This window comes from Salmo trutta, chromosome 27, assembly GCF_901001165.1.
Source record: "Salmo trutta chromosome 27, fSalTru1.1, whole genome shotgun sequence".
Classification (NCBI taxonomy): Eukaryota; Metazoa; Chordata; class Actinopteri; order Salmoniformes; family Salmonidae; genus Salmo; species Salmo trutta.
Window position 1 is genome coordinate 3,408,035 of NC_042983.1, and position 23,546 is coordinate 3,431,580.

A 23,546-nucleotide genomic window follows, 5' to 3' on the forward strand; every position below is an offset into this window, starting at 1 on the left:
TGACTCAGTTACACCAGCTATCAGGAGGAATGGGCCAAAATTAATCCAACTTATTGTGTGAAGCTTGTGGAAGGCTACCCAAAACATTTGACCCAAGTTAAGCAATTTAAAGGCTACGCTACCAAATACTAATTGAGTGTATGTAAACTTCTGACCCACTGGGAATGTGATGAAAGGAATAATTCTCTCTACTATTATTCTGCCATTTCACATTCTTAAAATAAAGTGGTGATCCTAACTGACCTAAGAAAGGGAATTTTTACTTGGATTAAATGTCAGGAATTGTGAAAAACTGAGTTTAAATATATTTGGCTAAGGTGTATGTAAATGTCCGACTACAACTGTAAATACCCCAGTTAAATGTTACCTTCATGTCTGTGTGTATGCATAAAGTATGGGTGTGTGTGCAAAAACTGATGTTAAAGGTGCCATTACGACATACCATGAATATATAATAGGCCTGCCTGTGTGAGTGTTTACTGTATGTGTATGAAGGAAAGAAGGAGGGTGGGAGGGTGTTGCGGGATGGGGGGCTTCGTACACTATTCATCCAATTATGGCTGCGATCCTCAGCGTCTGCTGTGTTTATGATCTCATTATAAACAGGCTTTATATTCCCCTCCCCTCCTCCCTACTAACACATTCACTGCAATTTTCATGTCCTTAATTTAGAAGACACTGAATATTGCGGCCTGGAATGACTGTAAAGGTAAAATATGATTTGTGGTGTAAAGAATAGCGCCTCATGTCAGCACGATGCACAAACACACACACACGAACCAGTGGCGGTCAGTGCCGTTTCAGATGAGGAGGACACTTTTTTTTCATGAGCAAGGCCTTATTTCTCTTACAGCATATTGACTGTCATTCATATTCCATTCACTCTGTTAAATGTAATAGTGATAGCTTTAGGCTACTACATGATACTAAAATTTTCCGTATACCATCATGAGGTTGCTATAACCTAGCCTATGAATGATCGTTTACAACGTAGGTGCACACAGGTCGAGAGACAAATTTGATGTGACAGACAGTGACATTCAATACCGCCTTGCACACTCTTGCTTGCATCTAGCTGATAGTCGGTGTAATCATTAGTCCAACAGTTGCAAATGAGAGTTTCTATTGGACCAATTCAGGTATGTTTATCCCTGTTTTGTTCAGTTTTCCTCTGTTTAAGAATTGTTTTTGAACAGAATTGGCAGAATGAATACACCCCTGAGCACGCGTAAACACAGTTCACAGTTTTCATAGCAGCCACGTTGTATTCCTTCTCGCATCTACGTTATGTGGTCTCCTCCTTTCACCTCTTCCCTTCGCTTGTGGACTTTAATGCACAACACATCAGCTGTATGTGACCAGGTGAAAAAACATTTAAAACATTTCAAGTCACCATATTAGCTAAAGTAACGTCATGGTCAGCATAGCTAATAGAACTAATGCATTAGTAAACCCGCTACAGTCATGCAGTAAAGTTATAGTGTACAGTCACTAAGCAGTTACACCAGCGGGCCCCTGTGGCAATAAATTAGTTAAATCAAAAGCTTACCTTGACTTGGAAATGTTCCGATGTTGTGTTGGATAGTCATAGCTAGCTAGCTGACATAGCATCCCTCTATTTGAGCAGGGTGTTTCAGTAGGCTAAACTAGCTAGCTGCATTTGCAATAAGTGAAACTGTAACTGAAAAAAACGACTTTCTCTCTATTTCTCTATTGCTTCTCCTTCATTTAGGAACACCCCCCCCAAACTGTTCAACTATTTTCTTTCTCTCTCTTTGAGTCAACTACTCACCACATTTTATGCACTGCAATGCTAGCTAGCTGTAGCTTATGCTTTCAGTACTAGTTTAATTCTCTGATTCTTTGCGTGGGTCGACAACATGTCAATTCATGCTGCAAGAGCTCTGATAGGTTGGAGGATGTCCTCCGGAAGTTGTTTTAATTACTGTGTAAGTCTATGGAAGGGGGTGAGAACCATGATTCTCCTAGGTTTTGTATTGAAGTCAATGTACTCAGAGGAGGACAGAAGCTAGCTGTCCTCCGGCCACACCATGGTGCGACCCTACAGAATGCTGTTGAGGCTACTGTAGACCTTCTTTGCAAAATAGTGTGTGTCAATCAATTATTTGGTGATGTGATAATATATAATTCTCCAGAGAACGCGTTTCCACTGCTCCAGAGTCCAATGGTGGTAAGCTTTACACCACTCCAGCCGACGATTTGCATTGTGCATGGTGATCTTAGGCTTGTGTATGGCTGCTCTGTCATGGAAACGTATTTCATGAAGCTCCTGACAAACAGTTCTTCAGCTGACGTTGCTTCCAGAGGCAGTTTGGAACTCGGTAGTGAGTGTTGCAACCAAGGACAGACAATTTTTACGCACCATACCATTTCATCACTTGGCGGTCTCGTTCTGTGAGCTTGTGTGGCCTACTACTTCGCGGCTGAGCCATTGTTGCTCCGAGAAGTTTACACTTCTTAATAACAGTACTTACAGTTGACTGGGGCAGCTCTAGCAGGGCAGAAATCTGACGAACTGACTTGTTGGAAAGGTGGCATCCTATGACGGTGCCATGTTGAAAGTGACTGAGCTCTTCAGTAAGGCCATTCTACTGCCAATGTTTGTCTATGGAGATTGCATGGGTGTGTGGTCGATTTTATAAGGGCTGTACATACACTATATATACCATGTATATATAGTGTATGTACAGCAATAGTTGAATAGGATGGCCTTGACGAGAATACAGTATATACTTATGAAATAGGTAAAATAGTATGTAAACATTATTAAAGTAACCAGTGTTCCATGTATATGTATATAGGGGAGCAGCCTCCAAGGTGCATGGTTGAGTAACCGGGTGGTGGCCGGCTATTGACAGTGACTAAGGTCAGGGCAGTGTACTGGGTGATGGCCGGCTAGTCATGGCTATTTAACAGTCTTGAGATAGAAGGTTTTTTTTTATCTCTGACCTTGCGTTCTGGATGATATCGGGGTGAACAGGCCCCGGCTCAGGTGGCTGAGGTCCTTGACGATCTTCATGGCCCTCCTGTGACACCGGGTGCTGGAGATGTTCTGGAGGGCAGGCAGTGTGCCCCCAGTGATGAGTTGGGCAGACCGCACAACACTTTGGAGAGCCCTGCAGTTGCGAACGGTACAGTTGCCATACCAGGCTATGATACAGCCCGGTGCATCTGTAAAAGTTTGTGAGGGTCTTAGGGGCCAAGCCAAATTTCTTCAGCCTCCTGAGGTTGAAAAGTTACTTTTGTGCCTTCACCACACTGTCTAAGTCGGTGGACCATTTCAGCTTGTCAGTGATGTGTCCCCCTGTGGCTCAGTTGGTAGAGCATGGTGTTTGCAACGCCAGGGTTGTGGGTTCGATTCCCACGGGGGGCCAGTATGGAGAAAAAATATATATATATATATGTATGAAATGTATGCATTCACTACTGTAAGTCGCTCTGGATAAGAGCGTCTGCTAAATGACTAGAATGTAAATGTAAAATGTAATATGTATGCTGAGGAATGTGAAGCTTTTTACCTTCTCCACTGCAGCCCCGTTGATGTGGATGGAGGCATGCTCCCTCTGCTGTCTCCTTACGTCCATGATCAGCTCTTTTGTTTTGTTGACGTTGAGGGCCCTCACCTCCTCCCTTTAGGCTGTCTCGTCATTGTTGGTTATCAGGCCAACCAGTGTTGTCATCTGCAAACTTGATGATTGAGATGGAGGCGTGTGTTGGCACGCAGTCATGGGTGAACAGGGAGTACAGGAGGGGGTTGAACACGCACCCTTGTGTGGCCCCTGTGTTGAGGATCAGCGTAGTGGAAGTTTTGTTGCCTACCCAAGTGTTGTTGCCCTAGACCCAGGGCCCTGAGTTTAATGATGAGCTTGGAGGGTACTATGGTGTTGAAGGCTGAGTTGTAGACAATGAACAGCATTCTTACATTGGTATTCCTCTTGTCCAGATGGGATAGGGCAGTGTGCAGTGTGATGGCGATTGCATCATCTGTGGATGATTTGGGCGGTATGCAAATTGCAGTGGGTCTAGGGTGTCGGTGGTCCTTAGCTAGTCTTTTAAAGCACTTAATGATGACAGAAGTGAGTGCTATGGGTCGATAGTAATTTAGCTCTCTTTCTTGGGTACAGACACAATGGTGGACAACTTGAAGAAAATGGGTACAGCAGACTGGGATAGGGAAACGTTGAATATGTCCTTAAACACTACAGCCAGCTGGTCTGCTAATGCTCTGAGGATGTGGCTAGGGATGATGCCTTGGCTGGCAGCTTTGCGAGGGTTAACACGTTTAAATGTCTTACTCACGTCAGTCACGGAGAACGAGAGCTCACAGTCCTCGGGAGCGGCCCACATCGGTGGCACTGTGTTATTGTAAAAGCAGGTGAAGAAGGTGTTTAGCTTGTCCGGGAGCAAGACGTCGGTGTCCGCGATGTGACTGGTTTTCACTTTGTTATCCGTGATTGTCTGGAGTCTCTGCCACATAGACATCTGAGCCATTGAATTGCGACTACACTTTGTCTCTGTACGGACGTTTTGCCTGTTTGATTGCCTTACGGAGGACATAACTGGACTGTTTGTATTCAACCATATTCCCAGTCACCTTGCCGTGGTTAAATGTGGTGGTTCGCGCTTTCAGTTTGCGCAAATGCTGCCATCTATCCATGTTTTTTTGTTTAGCTAGGTTTTAATCGTCACAGTGGGAACAACATCCCCTATACACTTCCTGAGGAACTCAGACATCATGTCAGTGTATACATCAATGTTATTCTCAGAAGCAACCCGAAACTTATCCCAGTCCACGTGATTAAAACAATCTTGAAGCATGGATTCCAATTGGTCAGACTATTGTTGAATAGTCCTTAGCACGGGTACTTCCTGTGTCACGCAAAGATGAACAAAGACCATCCTGCAGACATGAAAGCATCCATACATGCATCATAGCACTTGCAAACACACATGCACACACACACACTTCATAATGCATATACACACTGACATATGGATGCACATATGGTATACTGCTGACATGCCAAAACAAATACACACGTAGATGAAAAACACTCAGAACCTGGTCCTATTGTTTCATGTAAATATCAAAAAAGAATGTATGGGAAAGCAGAAGAGTGGCTTTTGTGCTCTATGAACCTCAGTGTTAATACAGGTCAAATATTGACTAGAATCATGAAAATGTATGAATGTGCACAGTATACAACAGAGATAAAACATAATATTACTCCTAGAAAAATGCATCTAGCTATATGATTTACTGTATATACAGAGTTTATCAGTGAGAATCTGGGATTGCCTCGCAGCACACACAGACAAAGAGGAATAATAATCAATTTAACTTAACAATGCTCTTTCCTTGTGATGCACGGAGAGCCTATTTTGTCAAAACACTTTGCAGTATGGGTCCTGCTGTAACAATATTGTGCTGATTCACTCCTGCCGCTATATTTGCTTACAGTTTAGTCCACCTAAATATTATTGCTACTATATATGTTTTTGGGATGAAATGTGAGTGAATAAGATCAACTATTTTATTCTGTTCTATTGCAATGTTACAGTACAGGTTGGCTATATCTTTCTATGAGAAGCTGTCCCAACATGCTTTGTGTCACGGTTGTTGTCGGTGAAGGAGGACCAAAACGCAGCAGGTATGTGCAGGCTCATCTTGACTTTTATTAACTATCAAAATGAACACCCAAAATAACAAACAGAATTACGATCGACAAAAAACAGTCTGGGCAGTCTGGCAGTTCGGGACAGTCTGGGCAGTCTGGCAGTTCGGGACAGTCTGGGCTGTCTGGCAGTTCGGGACAGTCTGGGCAGTCTGGCAACTCGGGACAGTCTGGGCAGTCTGGCCACTCCGGCAGTTCAGGGCAGTCTGGCCACTCCGGCAGTTCAGGGCAGTCTGGCCACTCCGGCAGTTCAGGGCAGTCTGGCCACTCCGGCAGTTCAGCGCAGTCTGGCCACTCCGGCAGTTCAGCGCAGTCTGGCCACTCCGGCAGTTCAGCGCAGTCTGGCCACTCCGGCAGTTCAGCGCAGTCTGGCCACTCCGGCAGTTCAGCGCAGTCTGGCCACTCCGGCGACTGTTGACTGGTGGGCAGCTCCGACGACTGTTGACTAGCGGGCAGCTCCGACGACTGTTGACTGGCGGGCAGCTCCGACGACTGTTGACTGGCGGGCAGCTCCGACGACTGTTGACTGGCGGGCAGCTCCGACGACTGTTGACTGGCGGGCAGCTCCGACGACTGTTGACTGGCGGGCAGCTCCGACGACTGTTGACTGGCGGGCAGCTCCGACGACTGTTGACTGGCGGGCAGCTCTGACGACTGTTGACTGGCGGGCAGCTCTGACGACTGTTGACTGGCGGGCAGCTCTGGTGATGGTTGACTGGCGGGCAGCTCTGACGACTGTTGACTGGCGGGCTGACGCACTATAATCCTGGTGCGTGGTGCTGGTACCGGATATGCCAGCTTGGGAACACGCACCTCTAGGCTAGTGCGTGGAGCGGGAACAGGATATATAGGACCATGGAGGCTTACTGGCGGTCTCGAGCTTAAACCTGGCATCGCCCTTTCTGGCTGAATGCCTACTACCCCCTGGTAACTGCGGGGCGCTGGTATAGCGCGTACTGGCCTACAAACACTTGGCCTCGCCATAACACCCATTACCCCGAAGCATAAGACCTGTCCATTAACTGGCCTCCGAGAAACAGTCCGGGGATTTGGCCTGGGGCTCCAAACTTGCCCCGCCAAACTACCCATATGCCCCCCCCAAAAAATGTATTGGGGTTGCCTCTCGGGTTTAATCGCCAGTCGTGTTCATCGGTAGCATTCCCGGTCTTTGCTCCATTTCCTCCATGTATCCAATCCAAATTCCCTCTACTCCTTCCTCTGCTGCTTGGTCCTTTGGTGGTGGGAGATTGTTCTGTGTTTAGCCTTGTGCCTTACCAGACTGTTTTTTGTCGATCGTATTTATGTTTGTTATTTTGGTGTTCATTTTGATAGTGAATAAAAATCAAGATGAGCCTGCACATACCTGCTGCGTTTTGGTCCTCCTTTACCGACGACAACCGTGACACTTTGAGGTCTGGGGATCGTCCCAAAAATGGCCATCTTAGTGTAACTCACCTTAATTGTCTGTATGGACTGTGAGACCCAGCCAATAGCAATCCATCTACGCCCTTCTCTGAGCATCATCAGTCAGCCACCATCCAGTTGCTAAGTGAGACTGAATAACCATCAATAATGATTAGATGGTGCCAAACACCCCGTCTCACTCTCCCCCAACTCAAGTATATGGATATAGATTGCTGTTTTATACCAGTAAGCTTCCTAATTAGTGTTTGTCAAGTTCCAAGACGGTCAGGAAAAGAAAGTTCAGCCAGTGTAGCAGCTCAGCTGGCTCAGTCGGTCCAGCCAGGGATTTCAGTTCACCCAACTAACTAAAACACATTTTTGGTGCCAACCATGCCATGCTATGTTAATACAATCCATGTCTCAGACCAATTCCCCTAAGCCACGGTTAGCACACTACCACAACATTCTGAGGTCTATTCAAAATTCTAATTATCCCTCATGCTGGAGATGTCTGTCATGTGGGGTATGTTAGAGCGTTGGGCCAGTAACCGAAAGATTGCTGGTTTGACTACCCGAACCGTCAACGTGAAAAATCTGTTTATGTTTCCTTGAATCAGGCACTTAACCCTCATTTGCTCCAGGAGTGCCCTACTACTATGGCTGACCCTGTAAAACAAACACATTTCAATGCACCTATCTGGAGTATGTGACAATAAAACAATACAAAACATTAACAGAGGTACTCCTCATGTACATCATTGCATGTAGGGCAGTAGCTGTTGGTTTTCTTTACTCCTTTGTCCAGCAAATTCTCCCCTCTGCTAGCCTCAAACAGTTCTTACATTCTCCCAGAGGGGACCTGGCGGCAACCCACCCCTGTGGCTTAATGCTTTGCCTTTGGTTAAGCCTGCCATGAATACATGCCTCTTAGAGTGAGAGCAGCATTTGACGTGCCAGTGTGTTCTCAGGATAGAGGTGCACAAGCATGTACACAAAGTAATACGAAATCATATTTTTTGTGTCAACTAAAGATAAGAGGTTACAAGATGAATTGGGTCTGTTTGCAGTATGCATGTTGAAAGGGGTGTGTCGTCTACCATTATTAACCGCCATCATTCACTTCTGGATGTTTACTCGAAAGACGAGTGAACCATCCCTCACCTCACTTTGTTATAACATCTTTGGTCTGACAGACGTTTACGTGACAACCAGAATGCATTGTATAATGTTAACAAACATGGTGCCACACATAGCTGGCAATTAGCTTAGCATTATATCATCATAACCAGTATAACCTTCAAAAAAGTATTTTACACACATCATATGTGTCCATTACAATTCATGCAAGAAGCGGAATGCATGATTTGTCACCAGAACTTGAAAATGTGAACAAAACAGTAAATACATTATGCTCGATACATACGGTATTTTACAGCAGAAACGACAACACAATATACAGAAAATAAGGCACTTACTTTGATAGGAATGCACACATGTCCAAAGTTATTATTAGTAAGGAAAAGCACAACGAAGGCAATGCCGGCGCCAGCCGGAAAATGTGCCAGGGGGAAAAAGTTTATGCAAGCTCTGAAGTTCTGTTGTGACTGGAGATGTGCAAATGTCTGAGTACTTGATCTGGGGAAACACTGGGGAAGTGCTTGGGCTATCGTTGATGAGAGAAGTTTGTCTGGCTCAGTAATGCCTCAAACGTAAATTGTAGTCAACAGTGAAATGAGCTACTTATATGTGAATCAATAAGGAGGTGGAACACACCTCAATTCAAAGCTGTTTTTTAGAAAATAAAAATTCTAAATTGACAAGTTGAAACATTGCCTATAGTTAATTAGCAGGCAGCGTTCCTTTGTTTGAGGGCAGCATGGGTTAACTGTCCTGTTGCGTAACAATCCCATTTTGGAACAGTGAGTGCATTCTGACACCACACACATAAAAAAACTCACGTTGGGGTGACCACTAGAGATATTTGGAAATCATGCGTGAAAAGGTTAAATAACCAAACAGTTACCCGGACTAACTATTTAGCAGTCTTGGCTTGGGGGTAGAAGCTCAGGGTCTTGTTGCCTGATATAGAGATCCTGGATGGCAGGGAGCTCGGCCCCAGTGATGTAATAGGCCGTATGCACTACCTTCTGTAGCGCCTTGCAGTCGTATGGCAAGAGGTTGCCATACCAAGCGGTGTTGCAGCCAGTCAAGATGCTCTCAGTGGTGCAGCTGATTAACTTTTGAAGGATCCGAGGACCCTGCTAAATCTTTTCAGCCTCCTGAGGGGCAGGAGGTGTTGTCGTACCCACTTCACGACTTAGTTGGTGAGTGTGGACCATGATACATCCTTAGTGATGTGGACACAGAGGAACTTGAAGCTCTTAACCCGCACCACTACTGCCCCGATCAGCTCCTTTGTCTTGCTGATGTCGAGAGAGAGGTTGTTGTGACCTCCTCCCTATAGGGTGTCTCATCGTTATCGATGATCAGGCCTACCACCATCAGCAAAGTTAATGATGGCACTGGAGTCGTGATCAGCCATGCAGTCGTGGGTGAACAGGGAGTACAGGAGGGAAATAAGCACTCACCCCTTGATGAGGGTAAAAGTGGCAGATATATTGTTGCCTACCCTCACCATCTCCGGGTAGTCCAGGATCCAGTTGCAGAGGTATGTTTTCAGTCCCTGGGTCCTTAGCTTAGTGATGAGCTTGGAGGGCACTATGGTGTTGAATGCTGAGTTGTAGTTAATGAACAGCATTCTCACATAGATGTTCCTCTTGTGCAAGTGGGAAAGGACAGTGTGGAGTGCATCTTTGGATCTGTTGGGGCGCTATGCGCATTGGAGTGGGTGGATCCAGGGTGTCTGGGATGATGGTGTTGATGTGAGCCACGACCAGGATTTCAAAGCATTTCATGGCTACAGATGTGAGTGCTAGTCATTTAGACAGGTTACCATGGCGTTCTTGAGCACATGGACTATGGTGGTCTGCTTGAAACATGTAGGCACTACCAGTGCATAATTTGTAAATTGGGAGGTGCCAGAACAAAAAAAATGCCTGAGAGGGGGGTGACCAGGGGGGTTCTGAGGTACCAGAATACAAAAAAAGCTTTTATAATATAGCATTGCATGCATTATCGTCACTTTTGCATACTGGCATAGCGCAGTAGAGGTGCTTGCAGATGTTGAAAGATTTGGCTTTTTATAAACAAATTTCATGTGATTCCACATTATTTTATATGATTGGAGACTTTGGCAGATTATTTTGTAATACCTCACAAATGATCGAAATGACAGGCTACTTTGATACTAACAAACTACGTTCAATAAAAACAACCTTGTCTTGAATCTATAAATAGCCTAAGCCTAGCTGTGCGGAGACACATACAGCAAGGGAAAAAAGTATTTGATCCCCTGCCGATTTTGTACGTTTGCCCACTGACAAAGACATTATCCGTCTATAATTTTAATGGTAGGTTTATTTGAACAGTGAGAGACAGAATAACAACAAAAAAAATCCAGAAAAACACGTCAAAAATGTTATAAAATGATTTGCATGTTAATGAGGGAAATAAGTATTTGACCCCTCTGCAAAACATGACTTAGTACTTGGTGGCAAAACCCTTGTTGGCAATCACAGAGGTCAGACGTTTCTTGTAGTTGGCCACCAGGTTTGCACACATCTCAGGAGGGATTTTGTCGCACTCCTCTTTGCAGATCTTCTCCAAGTCATTAAGGTTTCGAGGCTGACGTTTGGCAACTCGAACCTTCAGCTCCCTCCACAGATTTTCTATGGGATTAAGGTCTGGAGACTGGCTAGGCCACTCCAGGACCTTATTAATGTGCTCTTCTTGAGCCACTCCTTTGTTGCCTTGGCCGTGTGTTTTGGGACATTGTCATGCTGGAATACCCATCCACGACCCATTTTCAATGCCCTGGCTGAGGGAAGGAGGTTCTCACCCAAGATTTGACGGTACATGGCCCCGTCCATCGTCCCTTTGATGCGGTGAAATTGTCCTGTCCCCTTAGCAGAAAAACACCCCCAAAGCATAATGTTTCCACCTCCATGTTTGACGGTGGGGATGGTGTTCTTGGGGTCATAGGCAGCATTCCTCCTCCTCCAAACACGGCAAGTTGAGTTGATGCCAAAGAGCTCCATTTTGGTATCATCTGACCACAACACTTTCACCCACTTGTACTCTGAATCATTCAGACGTTCATTGGCAAACTTCAGACAGGCATGTATATGTGCTTTCTTGAGCAGGGGGACCTTGCGGGCGCTGCAGGATTTCAGTCCGTCACGGCATAGTGTGTTACTAATTGTTTTCTTGGTGACTATGGTCCCAGCTGCCTTGAGATCATTGACAAGATCCTCCCGTGTAGTTCTGGGCTGATTCTTCACCGTTCTCATGATCATTGCAACTCCACGAGGTGGGATCTTGCATGGAGCCCCAGGCCGAGGGAGATTGACAGTTCTTTTGTGTTTCTTCCATTTGCGAATAATCGCACCAACTGTTGTCACCTTCTCACCAAGCTGCTTGGCAATGGTCTTGTAGCCCATTCCAGCCTTGTGTAGGTCTAAAATCTTGTCCCTGACATCCTTGGAGAGCTCTTTGGTCTTGGCCATGTGGAGAGTTTGGAATCTGATTGATTGATTGCTTCTGTAGACAGGTGTCTTTTATACAGGTAACAAACTGAGATTAGGAGCACTCCTTTTAAGAGTGTGCTCCTAATCTCAGCTCCTTACCTGTATTAAAGACACCTGGGAGCCAGAAATCTTTCTGATTGAGAGGGGGTCAAATACTTATTTCCCTCATTAAATTGCAAATCAATTTATAACATTTTTGACATGCGTTTTTGGGGATTTTTGTTGTTGTTATTCTGTCTTTCACTGTTCAAATATACCTACCATTAAAATTATAGACTGATCATTTCTTTGTTAGTGGGCAAACGTACAAAATCAGCAGGGGATCAAATACTTTTTCCCCTCACTGTATGGTTAATTATCACCCGGAAATTATAGTCCTAAAAAAGCTTTTCCGTTTCACTGACTCACCAGCGATGGCCGATGCGCTCATGCCAAAAGGTTATCTCTCTCTTGTTTTACTTTGTAAAATAATGCTGTTTGCGCAATATGCCTATTTGGAAGTTGATTATTTGGTAGCTTACAGACATATTTGTCTTCTCTTTTCAGCAGGATCCATTTGCTTTCCAACCTGTGTTTTGAAATATTGTGAAGGGCCTGTTTTGGCTGCATGCTGTTAACTGGCAGATTTGCTGCGCTTTCCCGTCTGAAGGCATGCCACAGCTAGGCTATTTAAAAAAAATAAGCTATTGATCCTCTTCGGCTAAATTATAGGCTTACTCCTGATGTAGTATTCAGAATTATTTCATTTCTTTCTGAACAGACAGCAGTAATTCTATAACTTTGGCAAATGTATTTAAATTTATCAGGGGTGCTGTGACACCTCCAGCACACTTCCTGCGGCTATGATTCTATAAGGAAATAAATTATGAAGTGCAACGTTGGAGAGATGGACTAGCACTGTGAATTATACAGGCACGCTTTTCTCTCTCACCACAGCAATGGGCACAAGTTGCACGTTTTCCCATTACGTTTTTTTAGGGGGCAGGACAATTACAGAGGAGCCAATGTAAATTAACTCTAATTGCTTTTATTCCAATTTTTACATCGCAAACAGTGACAATTATTTTTCATGACAGGAAAGGTGAAGACACTTGCCAGCTGGTCAACGCATGCTCTCAGTACGTGTCCTGGTAATCGGTCTGTCCCTGCAGCCTTGTGAATGTTAACCTGTATACATCGGCTGAGGAGAGTGTGATCACACAGCTGACTGGAACAGCTTGCGCTCTCATGCATGGTTCAGTGTTGCTTGCCTCGAAGCCAGCATAGAAGGCCTTTAACTTGTCTGGTAGCCTCGCATTACTGGGCATCTCGTGGCTGGGTTTCTCTTTGTAACCTGTGCTAGTTTGCAAGCCCTGCCACATCTGACGATCGTCAGAGCATGTATAGTAGGATTCAATTTTAGTCCTGTATTGACACTTTGCCTGTTTGATGGTTTCTTATAAGCCTCCGGATTAGTGTCCCGCTCCTTGAAAGTGTGTGGAGTAAATGTGATCTGGAGTTGTTGTGACTCTAGTTGCACTGTTGATGTGCTGTTAGAAATGAGGTAAAACAGATTTCAGTTTCCCTGAATTAAAATCACCGGACACTAGGAGCAGATGAGCATGTTATTGTTTGTTTATGGCCCTTTACAGCTCGTTCAATGTGGTCTTCATGTCAGCATTGGTTTAGGGTGGTAAATAGATAGCTACGAAAAATGTGGATAAAAACACTCTTGGTTAATAGTATAGTCTACAGCTTATTATGAGATATTCTAACTCAGGCAAGCAGAACCTCGAGACTTCCATAGTTTTAGAGGTTGCGCACCATCTGTCAATAACAGAGACACACACTTCACCCCTTGAGTTTACCCGACGCTCCCATTCTGTCCTGCCGATGCATAGAAAAATAGCTAGATGTACACTGCGTGTAAAAAACATTAGGAACACGTTCAATTCGTCAGGGCCTGTACTCTACAAGGTGTCAAAAGTGTTCCACATGGATGCTGGCTCATGTTGACTCCAATGCTTCCCACAGTTGTGTCAAGTTGGCTGGATGTCCTTTGGGAGGTGGGCCCTTCTTGATACACACCGGAAACTGTTGAAAAAACAGCAGCTTTGCAGTTCTTGACACACTCAAACCGGTGCGCCTGGCACCTATTACCATTCTGTCACCATCTGAATGGCACACATACACAATCCATGTCTCAATTGTCTTAAGGCTTAAAAATCCTATCTCGTCTCCTTCAAACACAGATTGAAGTGGATTTAAAAAGTGATATCAGTAAGGGATCATAGCTTTCACCTGGATTTACCTGGTTCAGTCTACTTCATGGAAAGGGAAGGTATTCCTAATGTTTTGTACATTCAGTGTATGTTATCCATGTCCTTGTTCAGCCACGACCCCGAGAAACAGAATATTATAGTTCTTCAGGTCCTGTTGATAGGATAGCCTCGAACGGAGCTCGTCCAGTTTGTTTTCCAGTGATTGTACGTTTGGCAATAGAACAGAGGGTAGATGCGGTTTATGTACTGGCCAAAGTAGTTTCGTCAGGGTGCCTGCACGTCGGCCTCTCTTACACCGCCTATTTCTTATCTGAGTTTTGGGGATTATAGCCTTGAGTGGGGTGAACAATATGTCCAGCACCTCCGACTCATTGAAGTAAACATCTTCATCCAAATCGAGATTAGTGACCGCTGTTCTGATGACCAGAAACTATTTTTGGTCATAGGAAACGATGGTGGAAACATTATCTGCGAAACACCCCTGAAAATAGCACATCTGGACAGGAGCCAGTAAATCGGCTGCTATACCCTGCAGCGCCATAAATAAAATCAAAACAATACGACACTCCCTTTATTATGTTTTTCTCCATACATCGGGAAAACCAAGCACTGCTCTGCTTCATAATTCCAAAAAGTCTGTTCAGTTGGCGCCATCGATTTCAGTAATCCACTCGTTCAACATGCAGACAAAGGAATCCAAAAAGCTACCGCTAAACTTTGTTAAATCAAGTCAAACTACGTTTCTATTTAATCCTCAGGTAACCTAAAATGTAATTAAACTATAATATTTCATACGGAAAGAAGTAAGTTCAATAGAAAAGTTAAATTAGCAAGTGTGCGTCCTCTTCGTCGCGTGCCCACAGACTGTGACTCCTGCTACCAAAACTCAAAGTCCTTCCTCGTTTTGGAAGAAACAAGCCTGAATCCTTGAACAAAGACTGTTGACATCTAGTGGAAGCCATAGGAATTGCATAGGACCCATAGCTTTCCATTGAAAGAGCATGGGATCTTAAAAAAAAAAAATCAGGTTGGTTTTTCTTAGAATTTTCTCCTGCCAAATCAATTGTCTTATAGTCTCATACATTATTTTAACATTTATACAAACTTCAAAGTGTTTTCTATCCAATGGTACCAATTATATGCATATCCTGGCTTCTGGACCTGAGTAATCTAGAAGAAAAAGAAACGCACACCTATTAAGGCGAGGTGCTGGCTAGCGGAGTAGAAAACTTGAAAATAAGGGCGAGCCGCACACTCTAGGAGCTCAGATGCAAATAAATGTTGGGCCTGAGTAACAGGCAGTTTACTTTGGGCATGTCAGTCAGGCGGAAATTCTGAAAAAAGGACCCTAGCCCTAAGACGTTCAGAAGAGCAGTCAAAGTTCAGCTGGGAAATGGAGCAATTTTCAAGCAAATAAACTAAACTTGTCAAGCCAAATTAAGCAGATGATTGTACATTTGATCTTTTTTTCCTTTCTATTTAGCTTGTTTGGCGTAAGCACTTGGACATTTTTCTCAGCACATGCTGTTTACATAAATTATATTTACTTCATGCCCTGTTGTGCATAAATGTGCATGATTTAGCCAGGAGGAGAAACCAATTTTCATACCACACCATAACTAAAGGCACTTGAAATGCAATTGGATTCCAAAAATGGGGAGGAAGATACAGTGACCGAAAAGATATTGAATCACAGCCTTGTTTTTATCATGAGACCAAAATATAGCTACTGGGGGATGCTGAGAATGCCATCACACTTAAATCATCATACACTATTTTTTCAGGTGTGCTGGTGTTACTGCATACTCTGGATGCACAGGAACATCACACAGAGTCAGTGGTTGGATCGGCGTGCCTCATGTGAGTAACAGTTTATTAGCTTTTCTCATGGTGTGCTGCTGCTTCTGCTGCTACTTTAGGACGTCTTGGCCGTTCTATGTCCACATCTCAGATAGACAAGGTGTGCATCCCAAATGGCACCCTATATAGTGTGCAAGTTCTATGCTGTGGAAGAGTGAAGAGAACAGAGGCAAAACATATATCTGTCTAAAATCCAATGTTATTTTTCACATGCGCCGACTACAACAGGTGTAGACTTTACCCTGAAATGATTACTTACGAACGCTTTCCCAACAAGGCTGTCACACCCTGATCTGTTTCACCTGTCCTCGTTATTGTCTTCACCCCCTCCAGGTGTCGCTTGTTTTCCCCAGTGTATTTATCCCTGTGTTTCCTGCCTCTCTGTACCAGTTTGTCTTGTATGTCCAAGCCTATCAGCAGTATTTCCTGTTTTCCTGCTTAGCCTTTCCTCCTTTTTCTAGTCCTCCCGGTTTTGACCCTTGGCTGTTCTGGACTGTACTCGCCTGCCTGACCACTCTGCCTGCCCTGACCTCGAGCCTGCCTGACACTCTGTACCTCCTGGACTCTGTTCTGGTTATGACACTCTGTACCTGCCTGTTCACAACCATTCTCTTGCCTATTCCCTTTGAATTTATTAAACATCTTAAACTCCAACCATTTGCCTCCTGTGTCTGCATTTGGGTTTGGCGTAGTGTCATGTTAAAGGCAGAGTTAAAAATTAAGAGAAATATGCAAAAAAATACAAAAGGAAATAGTATCAATAAAATAACAAGACTATATACAAGGAGTACTGGTACTGAGTCAATGTGCAGGGGTACGAGATAGTTGAGGTAATATGTACAGTACCAGTCAAAAGTTTGGACACACTGACAAGGGTTTTTCTTTATTTTTACTATTTTCTACATTGTAGAATAATAGTGAAGACATCAACACTATGAAATAACACATATGGAGTCATGTAGTAACCAAAAAAACGTTAACTTCTATGGGCTAGGTGGGACACAGCCAGTGAAATATCAGGGCGGCAAATTCAAAAACAACAAAATGTCATAATTCAACTATTTTACAGCATTTTAAAGATACACTTCTCCTTGAAGTAACCACATTGTCCGATTTCAAAAAGGCTTTACAGCAAAGGCAAAACATTAGATTATGTTAGGAGAGTACATAGACAAAAATAATCACACAGCCATTTTCCAAGCAAGGACATGTGTCAATAAAACCCAAAACACAGCTAAATGAAGCACTAACCTTTGACGATCTTCATCAGATGACACTTCTAGGACATTATGTTACACAATACATGTATGTTTTGTTCGATAAAGTTCATATTTATATCCAAAAACAGCATTTTACATTGGCGCGTGATGTTCAGAAAATGTATTCCCACCAAAATGTCCGGTGAATGAGCACATCAATTTACAAAAATACTCATCATAAACATTGACAAAATATATAACAATTATTTAAAGAATTATAGATAGATTACCCCTGGATGCAACCGCTGTGTCAGATTTTAAAATAGCTTTACAGAGAAAGCACATTTTTCAATATTCTGAGTACATAGCTCAGTCATCACGGTGAGCTATTCAGACACCCGCCAAGTTCGGGGCAACCTAAACTCAGAATTAGTATTAGAAATATTCTCTTACCTTTGCTGATCTTCGTCAGAATTACTCCCAGGACTGCTACTTCCACAAGAAATGTTGTTTTTGTTTGAAATAATCCATATTTATGTACAAATACCTCCGTTTTGTTTGTGCGTACAGATCACTTATCCAAAGCAATAACGCGGGAGCGCGGAACGAGAGACAAAAAGTCAAAATGTTCCATTACCGTACTTAGAAGCACGTCAAACGCTGTTTAAAATCAATCTTTATGGTATTTTTAACGTAAAATTGCGATAATATTCCAACTGGACAATAGTGTATTCATTCAAGAAGAAAAAGAAGGAACGACGTGCTCGCGTGCCCGCACATATCCAATCCCTTTGTTGCCAGGCAGACCGCTCAGTAACTGAGCTTCTATACTCTGCCCAGTGACAGGAAAATGCTCAAACCACTTTCTGAAGGCTTTAGACAGCCAATGGAAGCCTTAGGAAGTGCAACGTCCCCCACAGACACTGTAGCTTCGATAGAGAATCAAAAGAAGAACTACAATTCTCAGACTTTCCACTTCCTGCTTAGATTTTTCTCAGGTTTTTGCCTGCCATATGAGTTCTGTTATACTCACAGACACCATTCAAACAGTTTTAGAAACTTCAGAGTGTTTTCTATCCAAATACTAATATGCATATTCTAGTATACTGCCCCCTAGCCCAGACAAGTTAATCAAATCAAAATATAATTTATATTTTTCAAAGTAGCCGCCCTTTGCCTTGATGACAGCTTTGCACACTATTGGCATTCTCTCAATCAGCTTCATGAGGTAGTCACCTGGAATGCATTTCAATGAACAGGTGTGCCTTTGATAAAAGTTTTCCTTCTTAATGCATTTGAGCCAATCAGTTGTGTTGTGACAAGGTAGGGGTGGTATACAGAAGATATCCCTATTTGGTCAAAAACCAAGTCCATATAATGGCAAGAACATCTCAAGTAAGCAAAGAGTCCATCATTACTTTAAGACATAATGGTCAGTCAATGCGGACAATATCAAGAACTTTTAAAGTTTCTTCAAGTGCAGTCGCAAAAACCATCAAGCACTATGATGAAACTGGCTCTCATGAGGACCACCACAGGAAAGGAAGACCGAGAGTTACCTTTGCTGCAGTGGTTAAGATTGCAGCCCAAGTATGCTTTCCCAAAGTTCAATTAACAGACACATCTCAACATCAACTGTTCAGAGGAGACTACGTGAATCAGGCCTTCACAGTCGAATTGCTGCAAAGAAACCACTACTAATGGACACCAATAAGAAGAAGAGATTTGATTGGGCCAAGAACACGAGCAATGGACATCAGACATTTGCGATGTTCCAACCGCCGTGTCTTTGTGAGACGCAGAGTAAGTGAACGGATGATCTCTGCATGTGTGGTTCCCACTGTGAAGCATGGAGGAGGAGGTGTGATGTGTGTGGGTGCTGTGTTGGTGACACTGTCAGTGATTTATTTAGAATTCAAGGCACACTTAACCAGATTGGCTACCACAGCATTCTGCAGCGATACACCATCCCATCTGGTTTGCGCTTAGTGGGACTATCATTTGTTTTTCAACAGGACAATAACCCAACACACCTCCAGGCTGTGTAAGAGCTATTTGACCAAGAAGGAGAGTGATAGAGTGCTGCATTAGATGACCTGGCCTCCACAATCACTCGATCTCAACCCAATTGAGATGGTTTGGGATGAGTTGGACCGCAGAGTGAAGGAAAAGCAGCCAACAAGTGTTTAGCATATGTGGGAACTCCTTCAAGACTCCTAGAAAAGCATTCCAGGTGAAGCTGATTGAAAGAATGCCAAGAGTGTGCAAAGCTGACATCAAGGCAAAGGAGTTGCTCCTTTGAAGAATCTCAAATATAAAATATATTTTGATTTGTTTAACACTTTTTTGGTTACTACATGATTCCATAGTTTTGGTGTCTTCACTATTATTCTACACTATTATTGTACAACCCTTGAATGAGTAGCTGTGTCTAAACTTTTGATTGGTACTGTACATGTAGATAGGGGTAAAAGTTACAAGGCAATCAGGATAGATAATAAATAGAGTAGCAGCAGCGTATGTGAAGTGTGTGAAAGGGTGTCTATGTGTGAGCGTGTTTGAGTGTCAGTGTTGTATGTGTGGGTAGAGTCCAGTGAGTGTGCATAGTGCTGGTGCAAGATACACAGTGCAAATTAGAAGGGGGTCAATGCAAATAGTCCAGGTAGCCATTTGATTAACTGTTCAGCAGTCTTCTGGGTCGGGGGTAGAAGCCGTTCAGGAGCCTTTTGGTCCCAGACTTGGCGCTCTTGTACCGCTTGCCGTGCGGTAGCAGAGAGAACAGTCTATGACTTGGGTGGCTTTAGTCTTTAACAATTTTTAGGTACTTCCTCTGCCACCGCCTGGTATAGAGGTCCTAGATGGCAGCGAGTTTGGCCCCAGTGATGTATTGGGCTGTACGTAATACCCTCGGATGCAAAGCAGTTGCAATATCAAGCGGAGTGGTCCTGTGTGGCTCAGTTGGTAGAGCATGGCTCTTGCAACACCAGGGTTGTGGGTTTGATTCTTATGGGGGACTAGTAATAACTGTAAAGAAAATGTATGCACTCACTACTGTAAGTTGCTCTGGATAAGAGTGTCTACAAAATGACTAAAATGTAAGCGATGCAGCCAGTCAAGATACTCTCAATGGTGCAGCTGTAGATCCTCGAAAATGTCTAAGGGCTCATGCCAAATCTTTTTAGCCTCCTGAGTGGGAAGAAGCGTTGTTGTGCCCTCTTCATGACTGTGTTGGTGTGTTTGGACCATGTGTTTGGACCATGTCCTTAGTGATGTTGACACTACAGCGGCGTCGATGTGAATAGGGGCGTGCTCGGCCCTCTGTTTCCAGTAGTCCACAATCAACTCCTTTGTCTTGCTGACGTTGAGGGAGAGGTGCAAAGAGAGAGAGAGGAGCAGATAGAGAAAGATTCACCTCCTCAGATTTTTGGGAAGCGTCAGATGACCAATTTATCTGACATGACTCATCATACTGATGATGAACAATTGGATGAAGCCCATATTTTTGTACCATTGCTATAGTATCTAGTTTTGACTCCATCTATAGTGTACTATAAATGTCCTACCTAATTAGCCCAATTGGTTTGGGCAATAATTGGGTTCTGTGGTTTTGACTTCCTGTCTTATAACATAATTACCAAACACACATCCCCCTCCTGTTCTGTGTCTCTATGTGGTGAACGCCTGCCTACCTATTCCTCTGTACAGCGAGGTACCGAGAGAGAGGGGGCATGCCCCTGTGTGAACTAGCCCTGTCTACCCCCAATCTGCTCCCTTTGCTGACAACTGGGACTGGCTTTATCATGTCCCAAACAGATGGGGCGGCGCTCCTACTACAAAAAAGTTTTAATTAACCCACATCCCTGGAGGGTGCTTTCTAATCCTCCCTTGTTACGTTGGGATTGCATCGGCGTTACACAACTAGGGTTCTGTCAGGGTGGCTGATCTGAGCCAATTGCACACCCTTCTCCTCTTACCCCGTCAACCATCCCTTCATATGCACACGCACACTCATGTGCATCTATTCACATACGCAAGCACATACGCAAGTAAGACGCAAGCACTCACACAAACACGCATGCACACACACATGGAATTACTCTCTTACAGTAATACATTGAATGCTCAGCTGAATATCATCATCTTGCAAAATCCACTGAATACAGTATATTAACAGTATATTGATTGATGCGTCAATCTAATGATAATTTACAAAAATCCACATCAAAATCCATCAGTTTAAACTAGAGTAATCCGTTTTTTTGTATGGGCTGTGTCTCAATCCAAAGTGGCAGAGCTACAGCGCTGTTTGTCAGACCAGGAGAAATTTGTCTACTCACGAAAACGTCTCTAGCGTCAGAACGATGGTGTTCTCTGTTTTGCACTACAACCCGCACAAGTGTCACGTGACTCGTCTGAAGGTAAACCATACAAATGAATGGAAGTATGGAGGTAGTTTTGTGTCAACAAAAAAAGGGGTTAAATATTTGTAAAAAAAGTATATATATTTTCTTAGCTTTATTATATCTCCTAAATATAGTACAGACACTACAAAACCTTATTCCTTATTATTTTTTTTGTACTGTCATTTTTGCCATAAATTAATGTGTTATTCAATGACTTTCAATGGGCTATAATAGTAAAGGCTAAATTCAACATTTGAATTATTTTATATTTTTTGCGGAAACATAGAGGTCCTAAAATTCTAAATCAAATAGTTTAATGATCCATGGTATGACCATCTTAAAACAATTCCATATGCTATCTTCCTTTGTCAACGGCGGTGACTCTGGAGAAATTAGAGTTAAATGCCGTTGCTCAAGGGCACTTCGACAGAAATTTCACCTTGTCAGCTCAGGACTCAAAAAACAACCTTTCGGTTACTGGCCCAACGCTCTACTGCTAGGTTACCTGCCGCTATGTTCAGATTAGTGTATGAACGTGTAGGTAGAGTAGGCCTATATTAGAGTGACGTAATTGGATTATGTCCTTAGTGCTATGGACACCATGTTCTAGTGAATCAACCACTGAAGCGATGGCCATAGTCTTACAAGGAATTTTCTCTCTATTTTGGCACATTTATTGTTGCCAACCATTTAATTACTAGTCAGAAAACATTCTCATCACCTCATTATCGTGACAGATTTAATTGGAGTATATTCTTGGCACTAATCTGGCATTCTTCAACACATTCTGCCGTAATGTTAACCAGGTGGCATTGAACCAATTCTTATCCACTCTCTCTCTCTCTCGCGCACACACACACACACACACACACACACACACACACACACACACACACACACAGCTTCAAGGATCGGCTTAATCTCATTGAGTAGCGAGCTGGGTGGAATGTGTTATCACATTTTAGCTCGACATGATGCATTTTGTAACGACTCGACAAACCCAATAGGAAGTTGAGAATGACAGTCACTCTTTTCCCTATGGGCCCTGATCAAAAACAGGAAATAGAGTGCCATTTGGTATGCAGCCTATATAGGCTTAGCTGTAGCTCAAGCACAAAACAAATTAAACATATCAACGTCCCACACGTCCACGCTCTCAAGGTGGCAATTTCTCTCATTAATTCTGAGCTGCCCTTAGGGGGCTCTAAAATGTATTTAAATCAATAAATCACTGGTTAAATTCCACCAACACAAACACACATAACTGTACACACACAAACACATTTCCTCACACGCATACAAACAAGCGTGTGCCAAATACACACACACGCTTCCTCACACACACTGTCTCCCTTTATTACACAAAGAAATCTTCCCAAAACCATTTATCTTTGTGTCGTCCATATCTGATGGTAAGTGCAAGACTTGTGGGGCTTGGTACAGGAAATAATTCTGTCTTCGTTAAAATGCTCTAAGCCCTAGCATTTCCTTCATTAGGATTCGGCAGGCTAGGATCTGGGATCTGGGATGGCAGAGTCTTTTAATCTGGGGTTTGCTGTTTTAATCTACAGTGCATATGGTCTCCTGGATAAAGGGGAGGCTCTGCAGAACATTACATGGCACTGGAGTCAGCAACATGACTGGGGACAGTTACAGTAACTTAAATCAAGTAACTAAGGCAGAGTAACCTAATATAAGGAAGTAAGACTGAACTCTCATATGCTGTTCTTGTTCTGTGACAGTGCAGCCTTGCCTAAAAACTTCACCTTTTACATTTTGTCACCTTCAGTTATGGGTAAGAGGATCAAAATGCTGGGAAAAAAGGATTTGTGCCTGTATCCGTGCGTGAATCTGTGTGCGTTTTTACGTTATTGTAAATAAATATGGTGTCTGCACTTCAATGCGGTCAGAATAATTCAGTATAGTTCATCAATAACAAAATATCAGAGAACCAGAACAGATCAGAAATCATCACATATATGATCCAGCAACTGCCAACTTGTGGGTGTGAAGACAAGACAGAAACCATCCAGAGAGAGAGTGTTGCTGGCCTTATTTTGGGCTTGTGTGTGTGTGT